At 44.3% G+C, this 21,773-nt stretch overlaps 1 protein-coding gene across 6 annotated transcripts in view; it reads right to left on the reverse strand.

The window, feature by feature from the left end:
- FOXP1 (forkhead box P1) overlaps positions 1–15,649 on the reverse strand; it is a 597,337-nt gene extending 581,688 nt beyond the window's left edge. For 4 of the 6 annotated variants that reach the window (XM_027121386.1, XM_027121387.1, XM_027121384.1 and 1 more), the window contains exons 1-2: positions 15,277–15,645; positions 13,236–13,381 (exon numbers count right to left, since the gene is read on the reverse strand). The gene's annotated coding sequence lies outside the window, so the exon portion shown is untranslated. Of the gene's footprint in view, positions 1–13,235; positions 13,382–15,276 lie in introns of all 6 variants that reach the window. The other 2 variants (XM_027121390.1, XM_027121389.1) reach the window with 2 other exon arrangements.
- Between the last annotated feature and the right edge of the window lie 6,124 nt (positions 15,650–21,773).

The raw sequence follows: 21,773 nt of genomic DNA on the forward strand, positions 1-21,773 counted from the left end.
AAGGATCAAGACCCTGGGAGAAGGGCTAGAGAAGAAAAAGACAAAGAAGGAAAAGGACAGCATGAACAGGACTGGCTTCCCTCACAGGACCTTGCAAAATGCCTGCAGAGAACACCTCGTGCACAGGATGACCAATATTTTGCACTCAATGGATCTTACAACCCAGGAAGAGGAATGTGCTTTCACAGGGATTTGCAACCCAATCTGGGTTCAGTAATAGAGAGAAAGCCAAGATTGCTGAGTAAGCAGCATAGGAGGGGCTCAGCCTGCCATGTCTGTCCCAGCCCTGTCCTCCTGTCTTGCAGGAGAGGAAACCTTGGTACAAAAAAGCAAAGCCCTTCAAGACAGTGTATGAATCCCAAGCAGGACCAGCTTCATGGGGGTGTGACCCGTGCAGTCACACAGGGCCCCGTGCTCTGAAGGGCCCCAACTTGGTTTAATGTTTTGCTGTCACCATCTTGAAATTCTTAATATTTCACAGTATTTCACAAGGAACCCCCCCCATTTTAATTCTGCACCGGGCCCACAGATCCCATAGCTGGTCCACTCTCACTTTTAGTTTGACGTTTGAATTTTCAAAAGTTCCACGAGACTTGGATCTTACTTCTACTTTTTTACAGATAACGTGTTTCATAGGCTATTTACACTCTAGGTAACCCGGCTTGGTTGTCACAGATTCTCAAAAGTTGGTATTTAATACATACAGCAAGCGTGTCTTCACCTCACACCTAATCCATGCTCCAACCTGCAAACCAAAGTGTACTCAGTACGACCATCAGAGCCCATGGAAAAGGAAAGACGTCACTAGTGGGTTTCATGGAGAAATGATGGGACCCATGCACTTCTCACCTTGAAGGATTGAGAAAATCTGAACTACTCACTAAAACTCAATTCCAGATCCTCAACCTTATCTTATTCCGTTCACAATATACACCTCCCAAACACGTACACACGCAAGTATATACACACACAGGTATAATACGTGTATCCAGAGAAAAATCTTACAGCTCCAGAGGCCTGTAGGTACCCTTGGGTCTCATATATGTTACAAACATCAGAGACACAGGTTGGTCCTGATGGCGCTGTCCTCAAATGGGGTTTCTTTGCAGAGGAAGAAAATATAAATGCATACACGGGAAGACCAAGTACAGGTACACCTCAGAGACAGTTCAGGATCAGTGCCAGACCACCAAAGTAAAGCGAGTATCACGATAAAGCAAATCACATAAATTTTTCAGTTTCCCAGTGCGTATCAAAGTGATGTCTACGCTAGACTGTAGTCTAGGGTGCAATTGCACTCGTGGTGTTGCACATTCTGTGAGTTTGGACAAATGTATAATGACATGCATCCGCTATCATGGTATCATACAGAGTACTTTCACTACCCTAAAAATCCTCTGAGCTCTGCCTATTCGTCTCTCCCTCCCCCCACCCTGCAACCACTGATCTCTGCATTATCTCCACAGCTTTGCCTTTTCCGGAGTATCATGTAATTTGGATCACACAGTATATAGCCCTTTCAGATTGGCTTATTTCACTTAGTAATATGCATTTAAGGGCCCTCCATGTCTTTTTGTGGCTTAACTGCTCATTTCTTTTTAGTGCTGAATAACATTCCATTGTCTGGATGTACCTTAGTATTTATCCATTCACGTACTGAAGGACACCTTGGCTGCTTCCAAGTTTTGGCAATTACGAACAAAGCTGGTATAAATATTCACGTGCAGGTTTCTGAGTGGACATTAAGATTTTGACTGCTCTGAATAAACACTAAGGATCCAGGATTGCTCGATCTCCTGGGAAGAGTAAGCTTGGTTTTATAAGAAACCACCAAACGGTCTAGTTCTAAAGTGACTTACTATTTTGCATTCCCACCAGCAAAGAATGAGAGTTGATTTTTTAAAACATTGTTTCTGAGGTATTCATTCTAAGACTCGCCCCAACCCAGTGACTAAGGATCTTTCACATGGCACAGTGGAAGTTCAAGGGAAACATTCCATCCTTTTAAGCCGCTACTCAGCCCCCTGACACACGGTCCATGGTCAGGTTCCTTGGGATTTCCCCATTCCGAAGGCGAAGCTGTCCAGTGAGCCAGGCTCTGTGACCACCCGTGATCTGAATTACGCACAGGTGTTTGAAAATACAGAGGGATCCAGCATAATTAAGAGCATTAAGCAATCATCTCAGCCCAAGGAGGCAGCTGAAGAAAAAAAGAACAGAGTTTGGGCAGCACTTTGGGAAATAAATTCCACAGCCTTTCACTAAGTTGAAATCTGGGCTTCGGACACACCTAAAAATGAGCCTGACCTGATCTGAGCTCCCAGTGGACACACGCCAGGTCACAAAAGTTGACCCAATTGGCCGGCTTTCCCACCGAAAAGGCCGCCGCTGGAATGGCAGATGGTATGGCTGGTAAGACCCAACCAAGGATGGACAGGACTGTGGAAAGGAAAATGGCAGAACACAGCTGGCCAAGCCAGGATGGGGGTCTCTGCTATCAAGAGAACCGTTTTTACACTGCGTTTTCAAAAAATAACACCACGGCGGCCTTTGATCTGATTTTCTTCTTTTATAGACTTCCATCACCCTTTCTTTACGTCCTACAAAACATAGCTAATTACTCTTTTATTTTCTCTCTTATCACTTGGTACTGCTGTACAGTAGTAAAAGGACTGCTGACTCTACCCACGGAAGCATGTCTTTTAGGGAGAAGTGCATTAGAAACCCCTTTGCAACAAAGGAGGCAGCGCCAGTGTTTTCCCCCAAGGTTTCAGGAACCTGGAAAAAAAAATGCTAAGTTACAAGGATGACTTCTCCTTAAATAAACCGTTACCAAGTATAACTTTATTTGTTATGAGAAACTCAAAAGAAGTTTTAAATTAAAGCCATTGTTTAATGGGCAACACTGACTCTAATGGGCCCTGTTTAACACACACCCGTCTTTTAAAGAGAGCGTTGTCCAAACATTTCCCCTTTGTTATATTTTTCTCCATTCTTGAGGGAAACACTATCTACCTTTACACTCATTTTGTTTAACCTCCCCAGTCATTTATGCTATTTACTGAGTACCTGATATTCCTAATAAAATGTCAGTACAAATATCCAAGTTGCCTAGGAGGAGGAGGAAAAAAAGTTTTCCCACCCTTCCCTGGCTGGTCAAGGTAAACAATTCTATGGCCCGAGTCAGCCAGCCAGGCTGACACAAATGCCTTTCATCTTTCCTCTGAAATTACAAAAGATGATCGTTTTACTCAGCCATAAGCCTAACTAAATCGATACTCTGTACACATCAGAATTAAATATGTTCTCTCTGCTCAAAATGAACAGTGTATTATTTATCACTAAATTTAATGACAAAAAAAACCCTGATAACTCTCTCCGATTATACCCCTGATTTCATCTAGTTCCGCATCATCGATTCTTTTGGTCATTAGCATAATGACAGAGCACCAGCTCCGGCTTAGGCAGCAAGTTTGATAACAGAGCTGAAAAGGAGACACACACTATTTTAAAAACATGTTCCGATTTTCATCTAAGCATATCTTTATTTATGTGGCTTTCTTACCATAAAGATGCCAGTCCTTGAAAATATGCAGAAATCACTTTCTACTCTGAAGAACAAGGTGCTTATATCATAACAAGAATACAGAAGTATAAAGTGCCTGTTAATTAAACATCGCTTTTTAACTTGCTACCCTGCATATGTAACCGTGAAGTTCTAAACCAAGTCTTTAAAATTAGAATGAGAAAATGGCTAGGATCCTTCAAATGAATGCCTCGTCTGTTTTGTTTTGTTTTTTTCCTCCTTCAATGTAAGAGATCAGCCACTTGATTTATTATTTTTTTGAAAGCAAATTCCCTGGTAAATGTTTGACTTTAAAGTTTTTCCCTCCCCCCACAAAACAAAACAAACAAACAAACAAAAAAACACGGGTAAACGAGCATATTATGAAGACGTGGCCAGGACTGACAGTTTCACATCCGTCCTGCATTTTCAACGTACAGGACTGCAGAACGCTGCTGGGTTTTAAATTCAAGCGTGAAGAGCTTGTCTTGAGTTAATATTCAGTACTTTAAAAGGTTCACACGGAAAAATGAATATACAGCCACATGTATTCATATGAACGAATTTTACTAATGGTACTGAACAAAAAAAATCAAGTTACTCGAGGACACATATAGGGGGATACCATCAAAACACATCTTGAACATGCAGAAGAAGACCCTGTATTGGGGGGAATACAATCCTATGTATTAAAAGTATAATGAAAGCCATGGGGTGGAAAAGAGCCAACTGAGAGCAGAGGTCACCTCCAGGGTAGAAGGACTGGGCTAAGACATGCCAGGAGCCTCTGCAACCTGGATCAGAAATACATTCTTTCTGAAGCTGAGCAGCAGGTACATGGGGGCCCACTGAATTACTCTCTGAATTACAATTTTTTGGTGTCTTACACATTTCGTAACAAAAATCAAAAGCTGTAAGCCATAGTTTTAAGAGAAATTGCTTTGTAAATATCTGCCGGGTTTCTTTCCTCCAAAGTCTCTCTCAACTCACAGATCGAAGCGCTTGAGGCCAAGGCATCGCATTTTATTCAACAACTGGGGCACTTGTTACAATACCAAAACCCCCATATAAAATCCATTTGCACCATTTTCAAAAGTCTCACAACTACCTTGAAGAAGTTTCCCACCTCAGTATTCTGCCAGCGAAAAGTCCTCTCTGACACAGAGATGATTTCTGTAGCTAGTAAAAGCTACTGTCCTGCTTCCTAATTGAAATAAACAAAAACAAACACAGAAACGACATCTCTCCTTAAGTATCTTTTTAATTCTGAGTTGACGCAAATACACGCACCGGAAGAATAAGCTAGAAACACATCTACACGCACCGGAAGAATAAGCTAGAAACACATCTTATGTATGATCTGGGGACAAAGGGGTCTAAGGTAAATGTTTTGCCAGATGGGGAGTTGATTCCTCCCCCGCACACACACACCCTATCCACAACAACATCCCCATCCCACAATATTTAAACCTTGTGCTGCTGTTGCCTTAAGGACAGTGAGACAAAAGGGAGAAGCATCCCCAGTGAGCAGTGAGGATAACTTGCTCCTACAAGTATAAGAATTTGTTGTAAGCTTACCCAAGTTAGGACGGCGCGTTTACTGTCAACAGGCCATCATACTGCAACAAAAGCCATTATTTAGAAAATAAGATGAACACACTTAAGTGACTGAACCCTTCCCTAAGCCCAGAGAAGGCATGCAAAACAGCGGGTCTGCAACAACACGCCTGACGGAGCCCCTAAGAGAAAACCCGAGATTGAACCATTTTCCACTGTAATAGACTATCTTCTCCAAAATTATTGACAGTTGGATGTGGACAGCGATATTCTCTAAAGAGGTCCCACCCAACCCCCACTTCTCAAGGTTCAACTAACTTTCTTCCAAATAATTAAATGCAGCAAACTTTCTATTAGAAAATTTCTGTAATACGTCACTAGAAAGGGTCTGTCATTGATACCCTAATGATATATCAGTTAATTACTTAATCTTTCTTAATGAAATGATTAACATCTTTTCAACAAACAAGGCAGAGTGATTTAACATCACGCTGTAGATTTCATCCACCGCTGACAGTTGTAGTAAAGACCATGCAGCCTCGACAATGCACTTTCTACTTTTTCAACCAGTCCCCGTTTTTCATCTTTTATAGAAACCCTCCATGCAAAGTTAGAGACACTCTAGTTTTAAAACTTGGCCCATCAGAGATTGTTTTTTAAGCCCTTCAGAGTCTGAACAGAAATAAAAGAACTTTGTATTACAGGGATATTCCAAATGCCACCCAAACCCAGAGCCCAAGCAACTGTGAAGCTCGAGACAGAAACAATGCCAACTTTTTGGGTATCTATTAAAATGAAGCCACACCCAAAGTCAAGTGGCAAGTTTTTATGTTTTAGTTTAGGTGAGGGCATTTTGGACCAACGCTTTATTGCTGGGTAACTTCAAAAGGTACATCACTAATACAGACGAAAAACATCTACACAACTTTTATTTAAATAACTCTTTTGACCGTAGTGGAGAGATCTTTAGCGGAAGCCCTGAATAGTTGAACAAGCCTCCTTAGCATTTTATCTCTCATAATCTTGGAGGATGCATTTGTCTTAGGATTCTGCTTGCTTTATTTGTGTGGCATCCTTGGCGAGGCTACTTCCATCAATATTCCTGCAGGCCCCATCACATACAATGAGAGAGAATTTCCCAAGATGCCTAGGAAAATCAACGTACTTACGCCAGCAGGGTTAATCTAATGGGTAAACAGTTCAGATTTTAAAATTAAGATGAAATACTTGGAGAAAAAAAAATTCCAGCAAGCCATCTGACACTAATTGGTAGCTACAACATGACAATGCCCACTGGAAACATGGAGGCAAGAGAGGCATAATTTGAAAAGACATGTCTGGTACTTGGTGAGAACAACCGATGTGCCACGTTGTTTCTACCACTCACCTGAACTGTGAGGCTCTTGTTCTGCCTCTATTTCTCTAAGTATCTAATGTTTCTTTTGGTGCTTGCCTCTGGAAAGGGAACCCATATTCCTTTCTTAGGTTTCATGAAGTCCAAACAGTAAAGTTAAACCCTTAAGAAGAGTTATAAGATTCCTCCAATGCTGATCTTTGAGGAGTCCAGTTCTCCCACTTCGGGGGGCATCAGAATCACACGGGGAGCTATTCAGAAATGCAAAGGCTGCCCGCCCCCTGCCCCAATATTGTACACCCAGGCACACTGCGACTATGTCTGTGTTTGGAATGACAGCTCTGCTGTGATTCCAATCCTCGTGCATACTTAAAAACCACCAGCTTTGATTCTTAATAGAAATCCAAACACATTAAAAAGAACACAGGTCTCAAGATAAAACAAAAAAATTAGTCGGTAAAATCCAAGTGAACATCAATATTTCAGTTCCACAATCTTTAGGAGCAGAAATCACTTGGTCCATGGGTCTCTGTGTAGTGGGCATCAGAATTACCCCAGGGGAGATTTGTGAACAATGCACATTCGCACGTCTGTCTGCAAAAGTTCTGATCGAACCATCTGTGTTTTAATAAATCCCCCCTAACATGTACACACGCACAGACACACAATGACCTGGAAGCAGGTGAGCATGGGAACTCGCTTTGAAACACGTTGAACTCGGACCAACAATAACCCTCTTCCACTTCGCATAGGAGTATCCGCCTCCACCTCTGTGCTTACCTGTCCCCGGGAGAGGAAGCCTCCAGCTCCTCTGATGGGGCATCACCAACTCAGGGGAGAGGCTCTGGGACAGGAGAAACTCATGCCAAGCTCACATCACTCCCTCCCCCCAGGAGCTGCAGTCACTGTCCTGAGAGCACCAAGAACGTCTTTAAAAGTCTGAGTAACTACACAGCCCCGGTGCCCTTAGATCTTTAAGCTCGAAGAACATACCTTCAACACTCCCCCTAATTCGAAGACAAGGAACCAGAAGCAAGAAAAGTCACATTATGATTCAACTGCAGAGCCAGGAGGGAGAAAAGGAAACCTCGGAAATTCTGCTTTTGAGTTGATGCTAGAACTGTTATTCAGTGTCCCAGCCAATAAAGCTGATCACAGAATTAGCTAAAACCAGAGAATCTGGCAAACTGTGAATGTCCACGTGCATTACTACTAATAAGTGAGTCTGTATCCAAAAATAAATTTCAGGAAAACATCTTTGTCCCATCCTAAGTGGGTATCTTCTATTTAATACAAACAGGGACCCAATAATGCCAGGTTCAGGTCCATTTTTCTCCCCTGAGCAAATTGTCCTCTAACATGCTAGCCCCAGACATTTTCAAACTGTTGAAATAAAACAGAAGGACAGGAGCGTTCTGATCAGTGATTCCTCCATTTTAGCTTTGTGTCTGAATTAGCAGCAGTTAGAGGAAATAAACCCATCTGAGAGGGGTCCTGAGTAGAGACAACTAAATAGTAAACAGAACACTTGAACACGATTTTGCATGTGTTCATGCTCCTTCATTTAAAAAAAAAAAAAAAAAGAACCTATTTTATTGAAAATGTGATTTGGAAAGAAAGTGCAATTAGCTTTGCACAGGCCCTGTCGAGATGTTCCTGAACACACCAGACATATGTAAATATTTCGTGATATCAGTTCCAATTGAATAGACCTGTCAAGATATTTACAGGGCTTGACAGTACTTCTGTCTTTAATTAAATTTTTGTCCAGATATTCTAATGTAATTTAAATAGATTATTAGTTGTCAGGATCTAATATAAATTTTGTTTACGATTTAGTTACTTTAAGTACTCAGACTGAAGAAACTAATTTAACCCCACACGTGAGCAGCTTCAAGCGTCAAGACCACTAAAAAGCTTCCACTGCCCTTTGCACTCTTCCAATAGTCTTAAATTACTACAACTTTAACGGTAAATATCAAGGCACAAGATGGAGTCCCTCCCCCACTTGCTTAAAAGCAAACAGCTTGGGGAGGGTCATACGGAAAAACCCATCTATATGCATGTTCAAGTTCCAGATTCTTTCTTTCAGGCAGCCAGTTCTCCCAGTGGCTGGCTAGGGAGGAAATGTTTTTCTCACTTTCGATCCCATAAAATCACTACCAAACACCTGTTGTACACAAGGCAGGGCATGAATTGAAAACTGGTGTCGGGGGATTTCAAAAAGAAACGCAAGTCTCGCAGAGACATCCTCAAGCTAATTCGGTCAAGAGATTTTCACGACTGGGTAAAACAGTACGAGGAGAAGGATGCAGCTTCTGGCACAACCTTCTTGTGAATGGGAGCTGACTTCTAAATAAGGCCTGAAAAATGCCTTAGCCCCAGCTGACTGTAATTAGTAAAGGTAATATATTAAAGAAACAAAGGACACTGTCAAATTGTCTTCCCTGACTGCCATGCGCTTTACCCCACTGTACTTCCCCTTTCCAGAATGCCAGCCTTGGCAGCCATGATCGCAAGAACATTATCTATGGGATGCAAAACCAAAGCACTTCTTGAAATCGAACGTTCCTCACAACATTTATTTTTAGGTTGGCAGCTCAAGCCAAATCTGCTTAATTTCCATTAACCACATCGTCACATGCACATCAAAATAAACTATGTGGGTCCCAGGGGGAAAAAAAAAAAAAACAAGTGTCACGTATAAGACACCCCATATTTGGCCAGGTTTCCCTGTTTCAGGAATTTGTCTCAGCTCGTGGCCCGCTGACGTTCTAGCTTCGGAACCTCTAACCTTAATTCAGTCAAGCACCAAGGAAAAGAAAGATTTTTAAAAATCAGTTTAAGATGGTTCCTCGGATGGCACACGTGTGGCACAGTGACTCACAGACCAGTGTAACGAGGCACAGGAAAGATCGTTCAGCAATCACACCAGCCCAACGCACTTGGCTCGCTGGGTTGATTTACAAGCTCGGTGTTTGATCACCTGGTGGGATTACTACCATCAACTAAAGAAAAAAAAAAAAAAAATCCCCTACAAACAGTAAAAGTCCACGTTGGCTGGTGTATAAAGTTCACCTGTCTATTCAGCAGATGACTCTCTTAAGGTTATTTTCTTTAGAAGACAAACCCCTACTTGCTGGAGACCTTTACATGCTCTAGGTCCAAAAAACATACTTAAAAAAAAAAGAACAATACTGCTGGCTTAGCAAAAATGACATTTACTATGACGGAATTCTGTAAAAGGAGTATGACACCTAACAGGGTAAGGAAGGAAAAGAAAAAGCCCTAAGCAAAAAAACTTCTTTGAGAAACAAAAAGACCACCTGTGCAAATCTAGCTATGCTCTGGAAACCCCTTTTCAGCCACAGAGAACCAGCTCCTGCTCGGTGCCTTGAAGCTGCAATTAAATTGTAGTAATTTAAGATTATCGGGAGAGCAAAGGGCAGTAGGAGCTCTTTGGAGGGCTTGCCTCCCCACTTAATGCTCTTCAGTCAGGGGTTAAATGAGTTTCTTTAATGTAAGTACCTTAAAGTAACTGAATCATAAACAAAATTTATACTATTTTCTGACAGCCTGCAATCTATTTAAATTTTATTAAGGGGTACCTAAGATTATTTTTAAAAGACAGAATCCTTGCAATGCCCTGTAAATATTCTTGGCATCCTCACCGAAAAGTAATCGGTACTTTATAACACCTAAATTGAACACACACACGTTTGCGGGATGCAGACTCTTTACAAGATAACATTTCAAAAGTGAGTTTGCATCTTAAGTAAAACCTGAAAACCAAATCAGCAGCACAATAAGATTGGCTGCAGAGAGGATGCTGGGTTCAAAATAAGTTGTCACATCGGCTCTATACTCGCTTCTCTTCCTTTATGTTGGCATTGGACGTGGGGGGTATAAATATATTTGTTGAGGAAATATCACAATTCCTCTGTTAATTTAAACAACTGCTGAGAACAGACCTATCCTTCAGTAGAGCCTCCGAATGCAAAGGCCGGGGCTAGAGTCTTAAGAGAAGCAAGGAAGCAAGGAAAAACTTAGTAACAGAAAACCATGCCCAGGCTCAACATTAACCCAGTTAACTTTTGTTATTGTTGGTACAAATGATTTAACTAGAAAGTATTTACAGCTTTTTAAAAAACATTACATATTGCAGAAAATTGCCTAATAGCATCCATGTGTATGTTTAACTCACATTGTTTAATGATACAATAAAAGGTATATCCAATAAAAGCTACAGACTTTGAAACATGTTGGGCACTCTGGTTATGAAACTCTGACTTAAAAAAACACAAAGTGCTCACTATGTGATTGACATTTGTTCGTTACAAATGCAATCCTTCAATGACAATTATTTTTATTCTTCTCTGTGTTTAGTTGTCCTTTTTCCTACTTTGTTCTACTTAATTTGAAATGACATTTAATTTGGGGATAGTTTATAGCTTAAAAAAAAAAAGTGTTACACAGTTTATACTCCAGCATTTAAATATAAACACAAAATCTTTCACAGGTCTCCAGCAATACAACCCCCTTAATTTGAGGCAGTTAATTTGAAAAGCTGATGTTTCTTTCATTATACTTTGATAAACCTGTGAAAACAAAATGCTAAAGTAATTACTGTTACTACTCCCTTTAAAAATGTAAAGCAGTTAAATTTTCCTAGACAACAAGCAAGGACAAGTTACAGAGAACTTGAATAAAAGTAGCAACGTGGTCATGCTGAATGTCAATCTAAAAAAAGAGGTTATGTCTAATCTGGAGAATGCTCCCTCTCGCCTTTTTAAATTCCAAGAGTGGGCTGACACAAAACTTCATCACCAGGGAATTTTTTTTTTTGATTTTTTTTTTTTTTTTTTTTTGAGCTTCACATCAGATTTCAACCCTCACATACAAAACCTTGGCTTCCCTGACAAGGCAGATCTTCTAAACTTGATGTGAGAAAACGTTATCTAACTCTAGTGTAGGAGTCTAATGTTGGTAAAAAAGAATTCCACTGCACAGTTCTGGGTAGCAAGACAACCTCTAGAAGACTTACTATCCTTTTAACGCCCTTTTGGGTACATTCTCTTCACAAATAAGTCTGCATTATAAAAATAACTTGTTTAGCTACTCAGCATCTATAAGCAACTCAAATGCTGCCTGGAGAGGGGCTGAATATTTCCTTCCAAGCAAGCCTCTGCTTGCACCACAAAGATCAGCATTTGCAATGGTCCATTTCTGCATTAGTGAATATATAGCTTTGCTGCTTGATCGAATAGTCCAGGGTTCTCCGTGTAGAGCTCCTGACAACCACCCAGCAGCAGTTCTGTTTGATCTCTCCTGCTTCCTTAATTTGGGTTGTCAAGGTTCAGCAGTTGGAGGCTGTTTACTTTTCCAAAAAAAAAAAAAAAAAAAAAACTGATTTTTTTTCTCCCTCTCATACAATGACTAATCCAAAGACTAAGGGGGGGTGAAGTGGGGTGCAGCCAGTGACAACATGTTAAACCTTTTTCCCCGCCTTTGCAGTGAGATTTTAGCTAACACCGTTCGAATGGTAACTAGTTGAGTTCCTTTTAATATTTTTAATACTCTTTAATTATGAGACCTTTCAAGCAGAGAAGTCAGAGATGGAAAAGACTCATTCCTGATCTCTGAAAACTGTGAGCCCAATTTTCTTTTCCTGGCCTTAAAGAGATGGGTATTTTCACTTTGAGAATCAAAACTCTAGTGGAATTCTCAAAAAGATTCAATAGATTTCTCTCTGGAACCAAAAATAATAGGAACTCCTGTGTCTCAATTATACAGGATAACCCTTGGTAGAAAACACCTGAACTCTTACCATTTCTCTTCAAATTCTAGTTAAGACACCTCTCCCTAAATTGATTCTCACTGTGGAAAAAACGAGGGGAAGGGAGATGAAAGGTAAAAAATTTGGAAATATTCTTCAATGTATTTTCAGCAGGAGAAAAAATCTCTTAACTATCCCTCAGGTTTTCTCAACTCAGCTATTGTGCCAGCCCTAAATCCTGAAGCCTACGGACAACGAAAGGTAAAGTGTAGACGGTTCCAATGTGTAGACTCCTTTCAGGGGGAATACAGAATGGCCCTCCAACATTCCTGTCTAAAGAGCAGTAACAAAAAGGGAAACCCGAACTTGGAAAATACCTGTGACCGGACATGAGAGGAACACCAGCCCCTCATAAATGGCCTGGAAAAGCTCAAATGCAACCAAATGAAATGTTTATATTAATTCCATTATTCTGCCCAAGCCTCACAGATGAGGGCTGGGGGGGGAGGGGGCGGGGCTCAGAGGAAGAAAATAAGTTTCATTTCGGGTTTTCTGGTCTAGCAAAAGGAAAAGGAATTAAGGCGAACGTGTAGGATGAGCCCAGACTAAATCAATACACTTTGTAATCAGCCCGGCAAGGGTATTTGGACACAATGACTTGGAAATAATTAACAGTTAAAAGTGGGGGGGTGAGAAGGGGAGCGAGGGATGTCATCATATTTTATCAGAGCACTTTACACTCCATGCTAAACTTTGATCTCCAGATTTTCGGATTTCGGAAAGAAAAGAGGAAAAAAGGAGAAAGTCCAGTATTTCAAAGCACCTACCGGCTTAAGGATGGGCACATTTCCTGGCTCCGGCGCCAGATCGCTGCGCTCGCGCCGCCCATGCTGGGGCTTTGGGCGCAGAGACCCCCGGGTACAGCCCGAAGCTCTAGAGAGTCACCGGCCCTCGCGCCCCCGCCCGCGGCCGCCTCGACTTACCCGCGGAGTCCGGGGAGGGAGTGGGAGTGCCGCCTTCACGCCCGCGGAGGAGGCGCCGGCAGCACCATGGTCCCCGGCGCCGCAGCCGCTGCCCCTTGGCCCGCTTGCTCGCCGCGCGCTATCCTCTTCTTGCAAACTTTCGGATTCTGCGGTCGACAAGAAACCGGGGCGACCCTCAGCAAATCTTCCCGGTGCAGGTTGGGGGGAACTGAGTGGGGCGGGATAAATGAGTAGCCTGGGGGGCCAAGACCGAGAGGGCGGCGGGCTCGAAAGACCCGCGAGCGCGCGTGGAGGGAAGAGAGGATGTGGCCCAGAGATTCCCTGCAAGGATCCCGAGACCGGGAAATCGGCCCGAGCCTAAGTCTCAGCACCTTCCCCGGGATCTTACAAAGTTGCAACAACAAAAAAGGAGGGGGGGAGGAAAGGGGGAGGGGGTGGAATAGGGATACGATCGCAAGCGCAAGGTTTGGAGTTACAACTGTTTATTTAGTCCTTATTCTCACAGGGGGCGGGAGCTGCGCCGCAATCGGGGGCGGGGGGGGGCGGGTTGCAGGCAGCGATTTCGAAGCAAACATTTGGGAGGGGGGCCTGAGACTTTGTTTCTGGGCGCGAAGCTCCCCGGCGCCCGCGTGTGTCACCGCCAGTCTCCGGGGACCAAGGCGGAGCTCACAACAGGTGGGGAGGGGGACTAGCCGAGGGCCAAAAAGAAGAAGGAATCAAAGTTTCCGAGCGCGGCCGTATCTGGGGAGGAGGGGGGCGGGAGGCGGAGGCGAGGGGAGGCGGAGGCAACGAATGACCGCGACCCCGCGGCAACTGGCAAACTCCTCCGGCTCCCGGCGCCGCCACCGCGGTCCCCACCCGAAGCGCACACCCGGCGGCTCGCCGGCTGCCTCAGCTGAATCCTCTCTGCGGGGCAGGAATGGAGCGCGGGGAGCCCGGGAGGAAGGCGGCGCGCAGCAGAGGAACGGAGAGCGGTCGGCCGCCGGGACAGGGCCGAAGGGTCTCGGCGACTCGCGCACGTCTCAGGACATATCAGGACTTGGGAAATCCCCCCTGTTCCCCAGGCTTAAGAGGGACGTACACCCAGAAAGTGCGTGTGGTGCAGCGGAGAGGAATCCGGGCGCGGCGACTCCCCGCAGCGCACCCTGCTCCCACCCGCCGAGCTGGCCACGGCGGCCTCGGATCCCTCGCGGGGAGGCTGGGTTCGCCGGGCCGAGCGCGCGAGGGGGTACGTGTCTAGCTGGAGGTGCGCGGGTGTGTGTGTGAGTTTTCTGGGCTCCGGGGTGCGGCAGAGGAGTGCCCCCGCCGCCGAGTTCGGGGCACGCCGTGCGTGGCACCGGAGACGTCCCCAGCCGCGGGGCCTAGGGCGCAGACGTTCTCAGTCATTCCGCTGAGGCCCGCGGAGCAGCTCCGGGGCACCGAGGGGGAAAACACTCGTGGAGAACGAAAGGAAAAAGTTTGCTCCAAGTCCAAACTTTGGGCTCCAGAGGAACCCGGCGCGCACCCCCTCCCGCCGCGGACCCGACCCCGGGCCCCGCGCCCGCCCGGCTTCTGGGCAGGCACCCCGACGCCGGACACCGAAAGTTGCGCCAGGCGGCCTGGGATTCTCGATTCCTCTCCCCGCTGCAACCGTGGAGAGCGCAGAGCGACGCGTGAAGGGGCCGAGGTGAAGGAGAGATCGCCTCCTCGCCGCTGCAGCCGCCGTAGCCCCCCCCCCCCATCCATTTGACTTATGGAAATGCACCCAAGAGTGCGGGCGCCGCCGGAGTCCCCTCCACCGCCCCCCGCGCCAGCCCGCAGCCCCCAGCCACCCGGGAGCCCGGGCCCCGACCCGGGGGAGAGAGAGGCTGCCTCTGGGGAGGGCTGGGGGAGATGCACGTGGAGCCGGGAGATGGGAAGAAGTTTTTTTTTCCTTTTTTCTTTTTCTTTTCTTTTTTTTTTTTTTTTTTTTTTTGGTGGTGTTGTTGTTTAAAGTGGTCGGAAACAAGGCAGGAGGCGGCTTGGGAAAAAGTGGAGCAGAAATGGAAAAATACAAACTCACCCGCTGCAAATGGTCTCTCGGTGCAAACTAAGGTGTTTTCGGGCCTTTCCCCGCGCGCGCCCACTCCCGCCCGCGCGCGCACCCCCGCGCACACACTCACTCGCGCACACACGCGCGCACACACACGCACTCCCGGGCGAGGGCCGGGCCGCCGCGAGTACAGCATGCAACCGCCACACAATAAATAACAATAGATTCCTCCGCTCCGGACTAGCTTTCCGGAGCCCAGCCAGCGCCAGCGGCGGCGGCAGAGGCGCGGACGACGTCGGGCCGGGGGCGCTACCCCGCCCGCCCCCTGGGCTGCGGCCGGGGCCCCTTCTCCATCTTACGCACCCCTAAGCCACCCCCGGAGCGCGAACCGGCTCGCCCCCCTTCCCCGAGCCACTCGGGCGCTGGCACCCACCCCCCTCCCCCGGCCTCCCGGAACAAATAAATAAATAAGGCGCGCGAGAGGCCAACACGTCGCGGAGGGAGATGTTGTTATTTTTTGCTGTTGTGCGTCCCTGACGTCACATCCACCTGCTGGGTAAACAACAAGGCTCGCAGCAAAAAAAAAAAAAAAAAAAAAAAAAAGAAAAAAAAATCGCAGTTGCCAAGGGGGTGGGGCGGGGATTGGGGGCAAGGGGAACAGGGAGGTGGGAGTGAGGGGTGTCCAGGCTAGATGGGGACGAGGAGAAGGAGGCAGAGTCCCGCAGACCAGAGAGAGGAAGGCAACGCCAGAGCAGTCCCTGGCAGAAGAGGGATCAGGCAAGAAAGACCTGGAAAATGAGGGGCATGGGGGAGGGGGATTCCTCAGAAGATGGGGAAAGGGGCGCCCATTCAGACACCGGAAAGAAACGAGAGGGAGAGTGTTAACAACTAGGGACGAAGATGGGAATGCGATGGCTATTTGCTTGGTTTCTGAGCTAAAAATACAGAAGGAAGGGGAGAGGAAAGACAAGCATGTGAGTTTCCTCCAGTTAAAAGTGAAAGTGTTTTGCCATCAGTGACAGTTGAAGGAGGGGGAGGTAGGGTGGTGTTTTCAACCCCCTTTCTCCTTCTCTCCCGTCCTCCCTCGGTCTCTCCTCTTTCTTTCTGCACTTTGTCCAATGAAAGAAGGCGAGTTCGGGAGGTGAAAGTTCAACAGAAGGACAAACCCCTGTTTGCAAGAAATAGAAACCCGCCAGTGAGGGTTTTTTTTTTCCCCCTGTATTTCTGAATCAGGAGAGTGTAATGTGGGACGCTTCCCCCCACTTCCTTGTCAGAGTCACTGCAGGAATGTGTAGTTAGATCCACTTTAGGCGAAAGTGGCTGCGTCGGGAGCTGTGTTCTTGCCATGGTTTCTCTTAGGAAAACGCCCAGGGGGCTAGCATGTCAATCAGTTGTTTAACACAAATTACCTGCTCTCCCAGAGATCAGTCACATGCAAAAAGCTTTGTCCAATTCTTTGAAAAGGTGACTTTTTTTTTTCTTTTTGCTGCTTTGAAGTTCGGTGGAATTTAGAAATTTGAAGGAGTGAATTAGGAGCCTGAATGAAATGTTTTGGAATATACATATACATGTATAAAACAAGAGACACACGCATTTCTTTCACTATTATCAACACAAATAGAGGAGGAAGAAGGCTTTCTGTTTCCAAGGTGTGACTTAGAAAGATATAGGGCTCTAGGGCTTGTAGTTGTGAACAGAAATAATTTTTTTTCTGACCCATCACCTCAACCTCCCAGCATTTCCAGTTACCGGCTAGGTGGTGTACCAGGGCAACTCTTTATGAGAATGTATTGAAAGCCACTCCTGTGGATTCCTACGAAGTACTTGGAGAGAAGGAGACAACAACAGAAGGGGGTGGCGATGGGAGGGGGACACTAGTACTGTCCCCTTGGTCTTGAGACCAGAGCAGTTGTAGATAATCAATATCCTGAAAAAGTTATTATAAATTCTTCTGGATCATGTCTTTATACAAATATTTTTAAACATTCATTTACAGAAGAATTCTAAATCTCAAGTTCAATAATAGCATAAGACGACCACTTTAAAATTCTGTTTTGCAAGTAAAAAAAAAAAAATTCACTCATGCTACTGAATAAAGCCAGAGACAGGGAGACTGCGCTAAGGTAATTACAACATAGTAGAATTCATGTAAATGCACGCTGTGTAAGATTCCAGGCTATCCAGGCAAAAGCATCCATCAGATCATTGAGACTAGGATCCACATAAAGAAAATGCATTTTACTTCCTGTAGCACCTCCTAGCTTCCTAGAGGCTAGGGTTGTGTTGTCTTTGATTCAAGAGGTTAATTAAGACATGACACACCTACTATGTTCTAGACCATACAGCAGGCACTGAGGGATGCAGAAAGAAAGAAAATTCCTGCCCCTGAGAAGCTCACTGGCTACAGCTGTCAGTAATAACATCTAATATTTATCGAATGCTTACCATGAACTAGACAATGATGTAGAAGCTTTATGGCAACTCAGTTAATACTCCCAACAACCCTTTGACATCGCTGGCAATTCCATATGCTGAATTCACATGGAATTAAATTGAAATCTACAAAGTAGCCAGTCTATGGGGTGCCAGGGGGTGGTTGTTTTTCATTTCTACAATGTTTAAGCCAGATATAACATGTTATGGTATATGTCGGGTTGCAGAATTATAACTCAGGGGAATAGCAATTTATTTCAACGTGACAAATTTATGCATCGTCTGTAAAGAACAATTCATGCTTTGATCTGGCTTTTCAGATCGAACAGTGAGTTTTAAAAAAATTATTAGTATTGCCATACTAAAAAGATCTTTAGATTGCCACTGATCTTATTCTGCATTTTAACTGCCTTAAATTCTACATTCACTTGAAAGCGGGGGGACCAAAATCAGATTGGCAACAAGTTTTGCAGACAAAAGGAAATCCTGGTTGTAAATCCCATGATATATTGTACCCAATTTTGTATATAATACTGTCTAATGTGCCGCCTTATTAAAGAATTCCATGTCCACTTGGTTTACATTAGAGGGAAACTTAACTACAGTTTAACATATAGTTCATTTTCAACACTGTCATGTTACATTCATAGGGAGCACATTTTCATTTCTTTATCAGTAATCAACTGGAAGTTTCTTTTTGTTAAATTAAAGCAAGAAGGGTTTTTAAATAAAGGGCATGGGGGTAGGACGCCACCTTTTGGTGGTAAAACAAATAGAAGTCCCTTTTTTAAACAATGCTCCTGACATAATTTCATTTTTAATGACACCAAGGCAAAGGTGCTTGTCCCCATTTCGTTATAGTTTAAGTAATAGGAAAAAACTTTAAATTCAAAATTAGCAAACTATAGTTAACTGCGGCCAAAATTGCCCCAAAGGTATCAGAACATTTGAGTGCCCTGTCACATACTATTAATTATATGTAACACCACCTTTGTTCTGCAAATACTGTGTCAATGAACATATGCACATCTTGGGGGGACAGAAAGTGGAGTGGACATTTGCCACTTAATGAGATACCTGAATCTCTCATAAGTTTAAACAGAAACTTTAAAATCGCTTAATTCAGTGTTTCTTTAACTACAGTTACCATCTTCCTAATTTTCACCATATCTACGTAACATAATAGTTCTTGAAAAATTAATATACTGTACTCACTGCAGTACAGTTATTATGGTAATTGTACTAAATATTTTCCTGTAAAGCACCCACTTTTATTTTTCTGTTACTACATTAAATGGGAAATCATATCACCTTCCATAAATTAAAAACAATCACAGTAAACACAAAGTTACTGATTTCTCTTTGTTAGAAAGAAAGAGTGGCTGAAAAACTAAAATGGAAAACTTTTTTAAAAAGAGGGGCAAGTCCTGAAAAGTGTTAATGACGTGTATGTCAACAGAAAATTGTTTTCTCTGTGTTGTTTTTGTTGTTGTTGTTTGAACAACCAGAAGGATAGAAAATGATTGCAAGGGGAGTCTAGTTCTCAATATGTCATTCAATGTTATCTAATGCCATCCCAGTGGCAAGACTCCTACACTCTGAGTAACAGGCAAAACCAAGTATGTATATCAAATTACAGATTAGCAAGCTGAGGCCCAGGGAGGTTAAATTGTCCTCCAAGGCCAAATAATTAGTTAGTGGCTAGACAAGGATTAGAATTCAGGTGTCCTGACTCAGCACCATTATGTATTTCCATCTCACACTCTCCACTTCACCAAAGTGATGTACCACCCCTCCTCAGGAATTATTCGGCCTGCCTAGTTTCTCAGAAACAGCCAACCCCATATCCCTTTATAGACAGGAGAGAAGCTGAGGCCACAGAGGGTAAAGATAAAGGTCCACCCCCTACTCACCCTCTCCTCTCCCCCAGGTGTGGCAGACATCCAGGCGTGGATAAAGACAGTGAAGAAAGGAGGAAAGGGTTAGCAGGAGAGAGGGGGAGAAGAGGAGAGTGGGGGGAAGGGAGAGGTTAGTAAAAGTGGTCAGAATTCTCTAAATGAAAGCTTCTATTCCTAAGTCTCCTTCCTAGAAGAGAAAAATGGCTAATGAAAATCACGTGTTTCCCAGTAAGTGGCAAGAGAAGCGTGTCCTCTGTGTTGTGATGTGACGATATGCGCACACCAGAAAACAACAGAGGCTCCCCTGTTGTAAAGTATGGTCAGCGCTCGGTAACCACTGGTTCTGCCTCCATGGATTCAACCCGCTGTTTAGGCTATTTGGTGGGTTGAATCCGCAGATGCAGAACCAGCAGATACACGGGATGTACTCTAAGGGACTTGAGCATCCGCAAATTGTGGTATCCGAGGGAGGTCCCGGAACCAATCCCCTCGTATACTGAGGGACAACTGTATACAGTATTATCAAGGACTCTGAGACAAACCACATTTGATAACTGAGAGGCCTGAAAAGCTAGTCAGGGAATGGTAAAAGAGCCCAGCTCTCAAAGGGCTTTCCCCAACGCCAAAACTTGTTCAGAGGCTCAGCATTAAAACTAGAGACAATAATGCACTTTCTGAGGTTTTAACCACGGGGGGAGGGGGGGCCTTAGTTACGGGGATTGCATTTCCTGTTTTCTTTTAAGGGCACAGCTCTATAAATGTAAATAAACATGGCCTGCACATGGTTTTATGTTTTTCTAACTTGGTGCCTGTGAAAGAGGTTGTTGATATGCACAATAAAGTATTTGGCCAAGTACCTCCACTCCAACAAGCTATTCTGGTCCCTAAACCCCTGAACATTCAGAGTGCAACATGTTCGTAATTTGGAGGTACTTAAAGGGCGTATGCGCAGCTCGATACTACCTGCCACAGGTACAAGAACAATCTACAGCCTTGCTATGCAACGTGAGATGTGCTGGCCTGAAGCATAGGCGCCACACCCGACAGGGTGTTTAAAAGGCAGAATCACAGCCCACTCCCTAGACCTACGGAACCAACATCTGCATTTTAACAGAACTTCCAAGCTGTGTCTCACACACACTCAAATTTGAGATACACAGATCTGAAGTGCGCGTGGCCTCCTATGCAACAGGCACCATCTCAGTAACCTTTAATGCCTTCAACTACCTGACAGATAGTCCTGCAAGCTGTCCTCCATACCTGGTTCTCCAAGCTGGCGTCTTTTATAAACTTTGTTGGGTTCTTGTGTTTCAACCACTTGCAAAGTTAAGCCACTAAATCACCTACGTAAACCATGATTAATTCCTTTGACATGAATAGCAGGGTGACTTCTTCCGTTACCCCAAAGAGACTGTTAATTGCCCTCCAATTGTTTACTTTTGTATTGTTTTATGAGTTCTCAGAGAAAGATGGAACATATTCCCCACCAGGCCAGAAACGAATGCCAAGACAGGTTTGGGGAAGGCTGAACACATGCTGTGACTAAACCTTGTTAGTAGAAGGGCTTTGCTTTCTTGGTTTTGTTTTCTTTTTTATGCAAAGGATGACACCTCCCTAATTATAAGTGCTGCTGTTCAAAACCCAGAATGTCTTCCAAACCACTGAGGGGGCCACACCTCGAATGGCCCATGAGCCATCCTGGTTGGATTCTCTTTCCAGTTCTCCACAGTTTTTAAAAATACATCCAAGCACCACTAGATTTACATTAAGTATAATGAGAGGAAGGGAGACCTCATCCAAGTACGGTTGCTTCATGAATAAACATGAAGGAACCATAGGCAAACCTCACAGCTGATGGTTAATCTGTATCTGTGACGTTCTCAAAGACTGTAGACACCTCACCTTCCTAAGAAAACGTTACTTTTGTAACCCCCTTCCCCCCAAAATAATTAAAACTATTGTTTTTATACTATCCTAAGGCAGTATAATTCAGTCTCTGAGTAATTGTACCTGAATTCAAAATAAGATTTCACATGTAAAGCAAAGTTCTGATTATAATCTCTGAGAAGTGTCTTGGCTTATATTTAGAATCCAGAAGTGCCAGCTCAGTGTTACAACAGGCATTGTTCTGTAGGGCTGGAGACAAACTGTGTTTGTATGAGAAGGGAAATGAGACAGGTCTACCCACCTTCAGGA

This window comes from Aethalodelphis obliquidens, unplaced genomic scaffold, assembly GCF_003676395.1.
Source record: "Aethalodelphis obliquidens isolate GAN/ISIS:26980383/991018 unplaced genomic scaffold, ASM367639v1 scaffold22, whole genome shotgun sequence".
In the NCBI taxonomy this organism is placed as follows: Eukaryota; Metazoa; Chordata; class Mammalia; order Artiodactyla; family Delphinidae; genus Aethalodelphis; species Aethalodelphis obliquidens.